This window comes from Electrophorus electricus, chromosome 12 (assembly GCF_013358815.1).
Source record: "Electrophorus electricus isolate fEleEle1 chromosome 12, fEleEle1.pri, whole genome shotgun sequence".
Classification (NCBI taxonomy): domain Eukaryota; kingdom Metazoa; phylum Chordata; class Actinopteri; order Gymnotiformes; family Gymnotidae; genus Electrophorus; species Electrophorus electricus.
In genome coordinates this window covers 20,247,760-20,262,392 of record NC_049546.1, presented here as the reverse complement: position 1 = coordinate 20,262,392, position 14,633 = coordinate 20,247,760, and positions in this window count along the sequence as shown.

The window sequence follows — 14,633 nt, the reverse complement described above, 5'->3', positions numbered from 1 at the left end:
TATACAGATAAATGAAATGATCATTGTACCTGGAGCCATTATAAAACCAGTTATAACCTGAAAAATCATTTCAAAACTAAACACAAACAAAATATGTAAGGTGTGTTAGCCTGCTGAATTCAAGGGTAAAAAAACACATTTGTTAGGAGGAGAGTATGAGTGTACTCATAATGTAATATTTATATTACACAGACAATATGATTTAAGGGGATTAGTACAGGATGTGTTTTTAAATTGCACTTTGGTATTCTGTACTTTCAACTCACTGGTTTGAGTTGAGCACCTCTGGTCAAATAAAATCCAACCAGCACCCCTCCACCACCCTGTTTCCAGTGAGAGATCATTATCTGCACTTCTGTTTTTCATAGACTAGCAAAAAATAACCAACAGGAAATTGTGTTTGTATTTGTGCTTTTTCTGCAAGAGTGCAAACCTTTAACTGAATTGTGACTAAATCAGATAAAAGTCTCAGGTCATGTAAGGTCATGTGTCACAGGGCCTCCCCACCTGCAGTCTCCATCTCTTTTGTTTATGTTGTACATTTCTGTTGCTTCTGTTACGTATTATATGTTTAGGTTGTGTGCCACACCTCACACAGGTGGCAAGTGTTGAGTTTTATTCACCTGTTATGTCGTTAAATTGTCCCTTTATAAGGCCTTCCTGTTAGTATGACAGACTCAGTCATTGATGCTGCTTTGACTTACATTAGTTCATGTTTGTGCACGTTGATGTTCTTTTTCGTTTTCATCACACCCTTCAGTTGGAGACAATTGCTTCCCACCTTGTCGCATAATCGTTGCATGTGATAGCATGAAAAATGTTCAGTTCAGACTGCCAGAGTACATCATCTCAGACCAGTGGGGTACAGTGCAGACGGTGGGTCTGGCAGGAACTCCTGGACAAGCTCAACATAACAGTGAGCCTGACTCCATTTGAGTGTGTCCTAGGGTTCCTGCTGCTATGACCTTGGAACTCTCCACCCTCCTGGTTCACAGCAGTTCATTCCTGAGAGTGTTGGAGAAGATGCACTGCAACCTGCAGAGGTCCATCGCAGCTTTCAAGAGGAAGGCTGATCAGTGAGATCACCATCTGTCAGCTGGGGGTGTGTGGCTGTGGGTACTGTGGGTAGCCACCAAAGAGGAGAAGATGGGCTTGAGAGTGAACGTTTGCCCGTAAGATATCCCGGTAAGGCTCAACAAGGTCACATAGTAGGTCAAAGTAGTTGAGGTTCCTCTGCATTTTATGTGTCCACTGTAAAGCCTGTCATAATAGGTCCTCTAGACAATGTTGATCTTGCTGTCATCCATCCAACTCCAAGTGACATCGACGGAGGACCTTCCTACATGGTTCATGCACACATCCTCAACTCCAGATGTGCAGAGTAAGGATTCAGTACCTGGTGGACTGGGAGGGGTCTGGGCCTGAAGAAAGGAGCTGGATACTGTTACGACCTCGTCTAGGTTTCAAGCTGTAACAGGACGTGTGAGGAAAATGGCAAATCAATTGTGTAATGGAAATGAAGTAAGTCAGAAAGAGACCAAAGTAGTTCAATAATATACCATGTATTGTACAACAGACAGTGTGATTTATACAAGAGATAGTGTGACACCCACACTATAATGTCATGAGTGACCCAGGCCAAAATAACAAACAAATACACATTAGAAATAAACAGACACTCACTAAACCTATAGAGACAAAAGAAAATACACACACAACTACACTTACTCCATAGGTGGAAAATACAGAGCAAACCCACACCCCAAACAAAATGGCAGTCACTCCCTACTTACCAGTGAAATCAAGAAAAGGATCAAAGTGGAATATATACAAATATACATTGGCAAAACTAACTATTAGAGCAAAGTTAATATGAGAAGCAAGGTCATACACCAACTCAAATATCAAATACTATTAATACACATCTCACACACATATCACTGCCTTCCCCTCCATAGCTTCTTCCTCCTTTTATTACTCCTCAGCTTGAGCGGAGTCTTGTCTCCTAATTTGCTATAAACATGAACTCTGTAATGGAATCTGGAACTGGATCTGGAATGGAACACACACAACCATACCAAAAGAACACAGGATGTAACAATACTGGTGAGTCACATCCCAGATGCCAAATTTTTCAGCTCCTCCCACTGTGCCCATCCATCCTGGCAGTCTGGCCCCAGTGGGCACTTTTGGGTGGGGGGTACTGGCAGTCCCTGGCTAGAATCCAGCCCTCAAAGAGCACACATGGCAATCACAGCAGAGCACAGTGGGAGGAGTTGATAACTGGTATCTAGGATCTGACTTAACAGTATAAACAAAGATATTATTAAAATCATTGTTTAGAAAAATGGTTTAATGGTTGTTTAGAAAAATGGTTCAAACATTTTCTGAATATGTAGAAACTGCCTTTTCAGTTTTGTTGATAGTAAGAATAAAGAGCTTATGAGAGGTTAGATACAGAGGTTAGCTTATAGGGGAAGATACACGTCAGTTGTCTCACTTTGATATGAAACATATGGATATCATATTATAAGCAAAAACTGAGGAAATGCCCTGAGACGTTAGAGGGTTAAACATAATGTAAAACATAATTCAGAGGTTTATCTCCCACAAAGGTCAGAGTTCAGTGCTTTGCTCTGAAGGTTCCTAGTGTGGGAAGAGACTTTGAAATGCCTGTTTCTCTGCTTTTGTTTCTGTTTCTCTTTTTTCTCTTTGTAATCTGCATTCTGCCATTAAAAGTTCATCACTCAAATTTTGCCACAGCTTTGCTATGTCACATGTAAAATGTTTGAGTGTTTGCTTGAGCGTGTGTCTCTGTGTGTTTGTGTTTGTGTGTGTGTCCACACAATCATTCATATTATTCAGTAATTTAGATAATTACACAATATACTGAAATAATATTTACACATACACAGGCCCTTAACTTTTATTCTAATCTAAAACTTCAACATGTTATTTTCATATTACAAACATAAGAATGGGGGGTTCCAGACTACAGACACAGCCATTTCCAGACCCATGCTAATGACCAGCACACCATGGTGGTAGTGAATATCTACAGCATGTAACAGATGTGTATAATGAAAGATAGTGTTGGACAAAAATAGATGAAGTTTTAAAGGGAAAAACTACAGGCAAAATAACCATTCATGTCTTAGGTTACTAGGCAGGACAAGAAACGGGAGGATACAAGAGTGACTGAGATTTTAGGGAAAACAATATATATATATATGCATCAGTACTAAAACGTATTGTAATGTAGGCTTCTGTGATCACATTTTAAAGCAAAGAGATAATCAAATCTATTTGCTTGACTGGTCTGTTTTTAAGGAATCCAACCTGCACTGTCCTGCACTGTCTGGCTCTGTTAGGTTGGGTTTTTGTCCTAGTCAATAAAATACAGCTCTTAGTTCATCTTAGGTTCACTCACTGCTCTGAATCACCACTGTCATTCCAGTTTAGTCAAAGGCTTAATCTAAGAAAACAGCAAGCTCTGAAGTGGTGTAAAAACAGTAAAAAAACTGCTTTCTAAAAAAGAGGACAGTCATAACAGCACTGTTATGTCCTTAAATATTATTAATTCAATATAATCAAAAATAATAAATTGATATCTTGAGGGAAAGAGGAAGGTATCACATTATGCCTCCCCCCTCCCCGAACGTCTCCTTGTGTGGGTGTGTGTTCATTAATGTGGCCACGCCCTCCCTGTGTCTTACACCTGCTCCTCATTGTGTCATTAGTATACGTGTATAAATGTCTATCATTTACATCTCTGTGTTGTGGGTGTTATTGGTGAACCCAATAGCCTGTGTGATATGTCATATGCGTTATTTGTGCAAATAAAATGTGTATTCTTGGTTATGCGACTTGCCTGGTATCCTGCTTAACCACATCATCACAAAAGGCTTTCTAGGATATAACTGTCAAAAGCACCATACTATGATATCTTGCTGGGCTCAATTAAAATCTCATTGGCCACCAGAATTCCCAAGATCTTCTCCCGTCTTTTCTTTCATAAAGTCTGTTTGGCCACCAGAGGTCATTTGGGCTTTGTTAACCTTTGACCCTTGAGAAGCCTTACCTTTTCCATAAAGAGTTTGGACAAATTGGTGTAAACATGAGTACAGCCTAAAGCATTGGAGTGTATTTCACAGTTACTTTTCGTTGCTGTGGCTCCTCCCACTTCCCCTTTTATACCCCCCCCACCAGAAGAGAAGCTCTATTCTGACAGGTTGACTTTTCCTGGGTCACTTCTGTGCCAGATGGGTTTTAAACTAACTTACACTCAGACTAGGATTCCTATAAACCTGGAAGACTTCAGTTACTTACTTATTCTTATTACTGATTTTGTTCTTTATTGCTTATTTTGTTCCTGTTGCGGTGTCTGGTGTTGAACAGAGGATGATGGACTCTTTTGAGTCTTGGTTCCTCTCAAGGTTTATTCTTCATGCTCTTTGAGAGTTTTTCCTTAACACTGTTGCATTATCATTGCTCACTGGGGACTTGGACTCAGACATCTGTAAAGTTGCAAAGTTTACTATATAAATAAATATGACTTTGAAATATGATTTGCTGTTACATTGAACAGTTTCATTTCATATGAGAGTACATATACTACTCTGGCAAATCAGTCTACTTCCACATGTACACAAACTTTATGTAAACTTCAGTTATGATCATTTATACATTTAAATGTGATCTTGTTATCCATTATGATGGGATATTCTAAAAGAAAAAAAAAATATATATAATGATTATGTAACTCATAAAAATATCTTTTTTTTACATATTCACCATATATTCTTATGCAATGTAACTTGTTGCTGTTTTACAATCTCCTAATAAGTATGCTTAGTATGTTTTACTATTATAGGTTTTTGGTGTTTTTGCAGAATTTTTTGGTATCTGTAATTTACAGTCATTTTGGTATCTGCTAGTACAAGTTTATATGAGCCCCCATGTTACTGTAAATATATTATTATTATTATTATTATTATTATTATTATTATTATTATTATTATTATTATTATTATTATCATTGTTATTGTAGCTCTGTTTTCTTTATGAATGTATTTCATGCCACCAAGCATCAGAATATTTTAGTTAAAAAGGTTTCACCACACTACACTTGCACACAGGAAGTGTATTATCAGACACTATCAGTATAAATGTATTTGTTAAATTTGTCTGTCTATATTCACAGTAACCACAAGGTCCAAAACTGTGTTCTCACACCATTGTCTCAGAAGGCAGCTAAACAGGAAAGTAAACTGAGGTTGGCACTGTACTTGAGACAGTTATCTGAGTATGCATGATGACCTTATACAATAACTCTCTTCCTGCACTGTCAGGCTTTGTTTGGTTTAACTCTGGATGTTCTGGCCAATATAATTCAGTGTCATTTCTGAGAAATTATGCACCATCTGTATTAATCCAGAGATAAGTTCTCATTGGCTGGGGGAAATTTTGAGATCTTGTCTATCTTATTTGGCCTTTATTGTAAAACCAAAAATTCTGCTATATTACCTTTTGTTCCATGAGGCTTTCCTTTCTTAGTGATCAAAAATGACACCCAAGACATTTAATAAAAAAGAATAATCTGAAACGTTTTTAAACTTTAACATCTTCTTATTTTATAGAGGAATAAATAACGATAACACAGATTTATTGTTACGAACATGCAACACATACGATAACCTCAAACGCTATACACAACTCAAACACCAACAACACGCACTACAACAACAAGAGACATATATACACTCAAGATGATTACACATAACACGGAACAGGTGAACGACACGAAAGGGCATAGCAACACAGAAGAACACACACATGAAGACGTTTGAGGTGGGGGCAGGGCTGTGATGTGACAGAGCCCCTCCTCAACGGCGCGACTCCCGGCGCAACAGCCTAATGGGATGCGGACCCGAAACCAATGCCAAACAACGAGGCTAGAGGACCAGCCAGCCTGGGAGGGGAATGTTCGTCGCCGGCTCGATTGGCGGCGGCTGTCCTTACCCGGGCGAATGCTAGTGGGAGAGCTATCCAGCTGTGTTGCGTATTTGTGAGGCAGTCCCCGGTACCGCTGTCCTCTTTCCTCCCTTCAGCTTAGGCGTTGGTGCCTGCGCTCCAGCAGTCCCCTGGAGCAGCTTGCTTGCTCCAGAGCAGCTGGTCCTGGGCACAGACTTAGGTGCTGGGTGTTCGTCCTCCTCAGAGCTTGTGACATCGCTTAGAGGGTGAGGTTCCCCCCTAGAAACCCCCCAGAGCACCTTGCCCTGGATAGAGCCTTAGACAGAGCCTTTGGTACTGGGGGCTCATCGTTCTCGGGGCTCATGACATTGTCCGGAGAGGGCAGTTCCTCTCTGGATACCCCCTCCACCTCCATCACCGGGTCCTCCTCGAGGACGGACCCCCTGTCCGACTCCAAAGTGACATCACTGCACCCCCTTCTCTCTCCATAACCCACATAGTCCTCCGAAAGGTCCATATAGGAAGCAGCAGATTCCGCCTCCGAATACCGGTCCTCTTGATCCAGCTAGTCTCCGTAGGACCCAGCGGATTCCTCCTCAGTTGCAGGACCTCCTCAGCTGCAGGAGGAGTGACGGTCTCTCCTTGGTGTTGCAGAAGTCCACGTCGTCCAACTCGGAGGACTGGAAGTCGTTGTACCAGTCTAGGTTGTCAGACGTAGCCCCGTGGGACTCCCTCGCCTCCGCACCAGGACCACACTTTCCTACTGCAGGAGTCAGGAGCTACCCAAGAACACGGGGTGCCTCCCTGCACAGGCTGAGAAAGTGCACTTACTCTTCTTGTTCCCTTTCCTTTTTCCCTTCCAGAGCATCCTTCTGTGGTTGGTGTTTCTGTGACATTTCGAGGATAAGCAGGATGCGGGGACGAGGCAAGATGACACACAGATTTATTCTTATGAACATGCAACATATATGATAACCTCAAGTTCTATACACAACTCAAACACCAACAACACACATTACAACACAGGAGACATATATACACTCAAGACGATTACAACTAACACAGAACAGGTGAACGACACAATATATTAAATATTTGATGTAAACTATTTTTCTTACATTCTATTTAATATTGTATGTTTTCTTTTCTCATCATACTGGTTCATATTAAAAAAAAATATATTTTATTTGTGGTTGTTTTATTTCATCCTACTTTTGTTGCTCTACCAATTATCAATAGCCTGTTACTAGCTATGTGCTTTACAGATATTGCAGTTTATAAATCTATAACTACCCAAACAATTTGCATAGACAAAAAGTGAATAAAAAGTGAACGTAAACTGAATAATTAGGGTGTAAAGCTTAAGAGCCTAAAAAAGGAAGAATAATGCTGTATTGAATATGGACATGTAACCCCTGACCCTTATGTTTATAGTATGAAAATAACATGTCCAAGTTTTAGATTAGATTAAAGGTTAAGGGACTGTGTAGTTGTAAATATTATTTCAGAATATTTTGTGTTATTTTCTAAATGACTGAATATGAATGCACATGCACACACACACACACACACACACACACACACAAACACACACACACAGAATGCAAATTACAAAGAGAAAAAAGAGAAACAGAAACAAATGCAGAGAAGCAGGTTTTGCGAAGTCTTTGCACACACTAGGAACCTTCAGTACAAAGCACTGAACTATGACCTTTGTGGGAGATAAACCTCTGAATTATGTTTTACATTTTGTTTAACACTCTGACATCTCAGGGCTTTTCCTCTGTTTTTGCATATTTTCTTAAATTCACTTTAAAGGTTTTTACTTATAACATGATATCCATATGTTTCATATCAAAGTGAGGCACATGACGTGTATCTAACCCCTATAATCTAACTTCTATATCTAACCTCTCATAGGCTCTTTATTCTTACTATCGATAAAACTGAAAAGAAAGATTCTACAGATTCAGAAAAAATGTTTGAAGCATTTCTTAAACCATTAAACCATTTTTCTAAACAATGATTTTAATAATATCTTTGTGATAAGACACACAGGATATAACAATACTGTTAAGTCAGATCCTAGATACCAAAGTTATCAGCTCCTTCCACTGTGCTCTGCTGTGATTGCCATGTGTGCTCTTTGAGGGCTGGATTCTAGCCAGGGCCTGCCAGTACCCCCCACCCAAAAGTGCCCACTGGGGCCAGAGTGCCAGGATGGATGGGCACAGTGGGAGGAGCTGAAAAGTTTGGTATCTGGGATGTGACTCACCAGTATTGTTACATCCTGTGTTCTTTTGGTGTGGCTGTGTGTGTTCCATACCAGATCCAGTTCCAGATTCCATTACAGAGTTCATGTTTGTAGCAAATCAGGAGATCAGACTCGGCCCACCCTGAGGAGTAATAAAAGGAGGAATAAGCTATGGAGGGGAAGGTAGTGATATGTGTGTGAGATGTGTGTTAATAGTATTTGATATTTGAGTTGGTGTATGACCTTGCTTCCCATATTGACTTTGCTATTGACTTTTCTCTAATAGCTAGTGTTGCTATTGTATATTTGTATATATTCCACTTTGAGCCTTTTGTTGATTTTACTGGTAAGTAGGGAGTGACTGCCATTTTGTTTGGGGTGTGGGTTTGCTCTGTATTTTTCACCTAGGGAGTAAGTGTAGTTGTGTGTGTATTTTCTTTTGTCTCTATAGTTTTAGTGAGTGTCTGTTTGTTTCTAGTGTGTATGTGTTTGTTATTTTAGCCTGAGTCACTCATGACATTATAGTGTGGGTGTCACACTATCTCTTGTATAAATCACACTGTCTGTTGTACAATACACGGTATATTATTGAACTACTTTGGTCCCTTTCTGTCTTAATTCATTTCCATTACAGAATTGATTCGCCATTTTCCTCACACTTCCTGTTACGGCCTGGAGCCTAGACGAGGCCATAACTGTATCCAGCTCCTTTCTTCGGGCCCAGACCCCTCCCAGTCCACCAGGTACTGAATCCTTACTCTGCACATCTGGTTGAGGAGGGCGTGAACCATGTAGGAGGGTCCTCCGTCCTCCGTCACTTGCAGTTGGATGGACGACAGCAAGATCAACATTGTCTAGAGGACCCATTACGACAGGCTTTACGGAGGACACATAAAATGCAGAGGAACCTTAACTACATTGACCGACTAGGTGACCTTGTTGAGCCTCACCAGGATATCTTACAGGCAAAGGTTCCCTCTCAAGCCGGTCTTCCCTGCTTTGGTGGCTACCCACAGTACCCACACCCACACACCCCCAGCTGACAGATGGTGGTCTCTGCCTGATCAGCCTTCCTCTTGAAAGCTGCGATGGACCTATGCAGGTTGCAGTGCATCTTCTCCAATACTCTCTGGCTCTCTCACAACCAGGTCTGGACTGCTGTGAACCAGGATGTTGGAGAGTTCCAAGGTCATAGAGGCAGCAGTAACCCTAGGACTTATTCAAATGGAGTCAGGCTCACTGTTATGTTGAGCTTGTCCAGGAGTTCCCGCCAGACCCACAATGTGCAATGTACCCCACCGGTCTGAGATGATATCCTCTGGAAGTCTGAACTGAACGTCTTTCATGGTGTCACATGCAACGATCATGCGACAAGGTGGGAAGCAATTGTCTCCAACTGAAGGCTTTAATGAAAATGAAAAAGAACATCAACATGCACAAACATGAACTAATGAAAGCCAAAGGAACATCAATGACCGACAGTCTGTCATACTAACAGGAAGGTCTTATAAATGTTGAACGTAACAACATAACAAACAGGTGAATAAGATTCAACACTTGCCACCTGTGTGAGGTGTGGCACACAACCTAAACATATAACACATGCAACAGAAGCAACAGAAATGTACAACATAAACAAAAGAGATGGAGACTTCAGGTGGGGAGGCCCTGTGACACATGACCTTACAGGACCTGAGAAATGTGTCTGATTTAGTCACACTTCAGTTAAAGGTTTGCACTAATACAAATACAATTTCCTGTTGGTTATTTTTTGCTAGTCTATGGAAAACAGAAGTGCAGATAATGATCTCTCACTGGAAACAGGGTGGTGGAGGGAGGTGTGCTGGTTGGATTATATTTGATCAGAGGTGCTCAACTCAAACCACTAAGTTCTATCTCCTTTTTCAGCCTCAAAGAGTTCTGCCTAAAAACTGAAACTGAAAATAAACCTTCCAAACATATTATCAGTGTAATAATAAATCACTTTTATTTGCCAGTATGTGTTTTTGGCACTGGATTATTTAGTCTGTCATGTTTGAAAACTGCTCCAGGTATCACACAGGAACACAAGGTTCATTAATATTAATTACATACATTACACAGGGGAAAGATATTCACAACAATAAAAACAGAAACATCCAAGTTATAAAAGTAGAAAATATCAAAGTGCAATTTAAAAACACTTCCTGTCCTCATCCCCCTAAATCATCTTGTCTGTGTAACATAGATATTACATTATTAGGACATTCATACTCTCCTCCTGATAAATGTCTTTTTAACTCTTGAATTCAGCAGGTTATCACAACTGAGAGCTGTCGCAGTGTGCATCAAGAGAGTCATGCCCACACACATACACACACTGCACCTGCCCTCCTCTGAATCACCTGATTACTAATCACCAGCACTTGTGCCTTATTGGCCCTCCCCCTATTTAACGCCCATGGTTGCTTTATCAGAGTTCATTGTTTACTGACAGCACCTAAGATGATGTCGACTGTATCCTTCTCTTTGCTTCTACTGTGCTGTTGAGTTTCCTACCAGCATATTTGTTTCTTTTGCTTACTTTTTGATATTAACCAGCCTTGTGCGTTTGTGTTTATCTTTATTACTATGGAGAATAAAAATTATCCTAAACTGCAATCACTCCCTGCCACTGTCATAAAAGCTTTTGTGACAAAATAAAAATAAGACCTCAAGACTTCCTCCAGCCAATGAGAATTTATCTCCTGAGTAATGCTGATTGGTGCATTCCTCTATTTTTAAGACATGAAACTATATTTTATTGGCCAGGACATGCAGAATTACGGAGGCAGTAGTGGGGTTTATAGGGAAACTGGTGGAAGACACGATTCCAAGAATCACCATCAAGAAGTTCCCCAACCAGAAGCCCTGGGTGAACAGAACCATCCGTGAGGCTCTGATCTCTCGCACTGCTGCCTACAATGCGGGGATCATCAGCGGGAACATGGACGAGTACAAGTCTGCAGCATACGGAGTGTGCAGGGCGGTGAGGGAGGCTAAGCGGCACTATGGGAAGAAACTAGAGACACAGTTCCAGCAGAGTTACTCTAGATCCCTGCGGCAGGGACTAAGGACGATCACGGACTACAGGAGCCCACCCTCTGGACTGATGAGTGCGGATGAGTCTCTGGCGAACAAGCTGAATACATTCTTCGCTCGCTTCGAGGCTACATCTAGCAGCGCTAATGCTAACAGCGCTAATGCTAGCAGCACCAATGCTAACGGCACTAGTGCTAACAGCACTAATGCTAGCAGCGCTAGTGCTAATGGTACTATCGGGGCAGCAAATGGCGCATGCACAGGGCCCACCATAGAACAGCGCCCTCTCATCATTACGGAGAGTGACATGAGGAGAGTGTTTAAAAGGGTGAATACCAGGAAGGCGATGGGACCAGATGGTATCTGCGGGAGGGTCCTCAAAGGCTGCGCAGATCAGCTAGCCCCGGTATTCACCGACATCTTCAATCTCTCCCTGACGCTCGGTATCGTCCCGTCCAGCTTCAAGCGCTCCACCATCGTCCCCGTCCCGAAGAAACCTCGACCCTCCGACCTCAATGACTCAATGACTACCGCCCTGTTGCCCTCACATCAGTCATGATGATCTTGACTAAACGTTATTCATTTCCACAGCAACATGATGCTGAAGAGCTGAATTATGCTGCCATTCATTTCAGTTAGAGGAAAACCAAAATAGGGCAGGTGAAGAAAGGACAGCCTGAAGACAGCATTTACTCTGATGTGAAATGTTCAGATCTTACTGATTATCATCTAGATTATTAGCTCTCTTCCTTTCTATAATCCTAAATGATGTCTGGATACATTATCTATTTTCTGGCACATTCAGTTTGTAAAGGAGGTGCTGTATAATTCTTTAATCTCTAAGACTCTATTCCCTGTTCATCTGCTTTCTGATATTTAAGGTATGTTGTGTTTCTGCTGGTTCATTCCAGCTTCAACAATAAAGTGCCACCTTTGTCTTAGAGTGCCACTGTGCTCAAAACTCGGTGACTGAATAAATAGGTCGTAAAGCTTATGAAAGAAAACTAAAACTATTGAATATGCACTTGTATCCCCTGACCCTTATGTTTCTATTTTGATAATAACATGGCCAAGGTTCCAGATTAAAGGTTAAGGGCCTATGTATTTGTAAATATTATTATTAATCTAAATAAACTTTATTATTTGAATATGTTTTGTCATTTTCTAAATTAGAAAGATAAGAGGTAAGTTAGGCAGAAGGTAAGTTATTAATGTAAATGGCCTTGTGACAGGTTCATGTAGGGTGGAGGACATAAGTGCACATTTGGAGCATTTTTATACTTCATGAATAAACAAACACAAAGCAGAGAAGTACGTTGGCAAAAAAAACACTTGCACAGAAACAATGCACAGCACTAGATTAATGTTCATGTGGGCTTTAAATAGAGGGAGAAACAAAAAGGCTATCAAGGAACAGGTGCCTGTAATCAATAAATAGTGGATTGGAAATGGGGGAGGTTTTGTGTGTGTGTGTGTGTGTGTGTGTGTTTGGGTTTCTGTGGTAATGGGCATGTCCCTTGGGCTGGGTGGCTAATATAACCACCCCACAAAGGTCTTGTTGGCCTCTGAGAGTGGGGCCCACCTGGCCGACAAAGATCTGGTTTGGATGGATGTGGCTGATTTGAGATTTGAGATGCAGGCATCCAGCTTCCCTATTCCATATCCCTTCCCACTCCACGAAGTACTGGCTGCATCCCCTGTCGTTGTGAGTCCAGCAGGGCACCCACCTTGTATGCAAATATCATTGTATCCTTCAAGCTCCAATAGCATCAGCGGTGAACCAGAATTTGTTTTGACCTTCTCAATGGGTCCCGCGACCACAGGCATCAGGTCAGATATGCTGCTCACCGGCAAGCTGACCATGTAAGTTCTCATTGATACAGCAGAGGATGGTGTACAGACCTGCTCACTCTGCTGGCACCATGTCTGGACAGCGGGCTGATCCAAGGTTGGGGGGTTACAAATGTACAGCGGGTGATGGAATCCCAGGATACACTAGGAGGGTGTGAGCCCTGTATCTATGTGGCAGAGAGTGTTATGCACATACTCTGCCAAGGGCAGAGAGGTGCTCCCAGGTATCTGGGTGCTCTTAGCAATGGAGGCACAGGAACTTTTTTAGCTCCTAGTTAGCTCTCTCTAACGGCCCCTTGGTCTGAGGGTGGTAGTCTGAAGTCAACCTCACTATTACATTGAGCTTCCCAAGGAACTCTTGCCATATCCGGAAGATGAATGGAACTCCCCAATCTGAAACACTGTCTTCAGTCAGCCTGAACTGTCAAAAGATGTGGTGCAAGAGCTGCTTACCTGTTTTGAGTGCAGTGGGAAGTGCCGGGAGTGGAACGAATTGGAGCATCTTTGACAAGGGATCGACAATAATGAGGACCACCATGTTGCCCGGAGAGACCAGGAGGTCTGTGACAGAACCAAATGCCAGGTGAGACCAGGTGCAATGTGGTATAGGAAGGGGGTGCAGCTTACCAACATGTTGGTGTGTGAGGTATTTTGCTGCACTGCACATTCAGCACAACATATTCCTGTGCATTGCTGGTCATTGTGCTGTCAGATGTGGGTGTAGCTTGGATGTCCTAAGCCAAGAAAGCTGTATACTCAGGTGATGAGAGCTCTGCGACTTCACAGACAGGTGTAGAGCTAGTGTGGAGGGCAGTGAGTGTCAGCGTCAGCTGATCAACGTCCCATCTGACAGCCCCAATGAAACAGGCAGGAGGAAGGACTGACTCTTGGTCCCCCTTCACATCCTTCAATCCCGGTCTGTAGGTCACCTGAAACACAAACCGGGAATTGAAAATGGACCTTCGAGCTCGCCTGAAATTCAGCCTCTGGTGGGTTGGAGGGCCTCCAGGATTTTGTGGTCCGTGATCACTGTGAAGGGGTGCCATGCTCCCTCTAGCCAGTGCGACTTTATCTAGGAACTGAAGGCTTTTTTCAATCATCCTCAATGGGGTTGCGTTTGTGGTCTAGTCCCGCTGCTTCTGAGAGAGGGTACTTGTTCAACAGCATAGTACAGCATGGAGTTCAGGTCTCCGGATGCCTTGATATGCTGGAATAAGCAGTGCTAGTGCACGTCCTCATTGACGGACTTCGAGGGGAGCTGTGCGCAGAACTGGCCTGAAAACAGGAGGTGGTTACCCTCATCGTTCACATTCTGATCAGTGTAAAAGATAATGGATCCACCCAGAAACTACCTACCTCGTTACTGTATGCCTGGGACATGGAAGGTGCTGTGGCTTGGCCATAAAATAATCAGTTTATTTGAAAACAGATCTCCTGCTCCTCCACGTAACTCTTGTCATTAAGTAATGTATATACTTATATATGGTTGAACGTG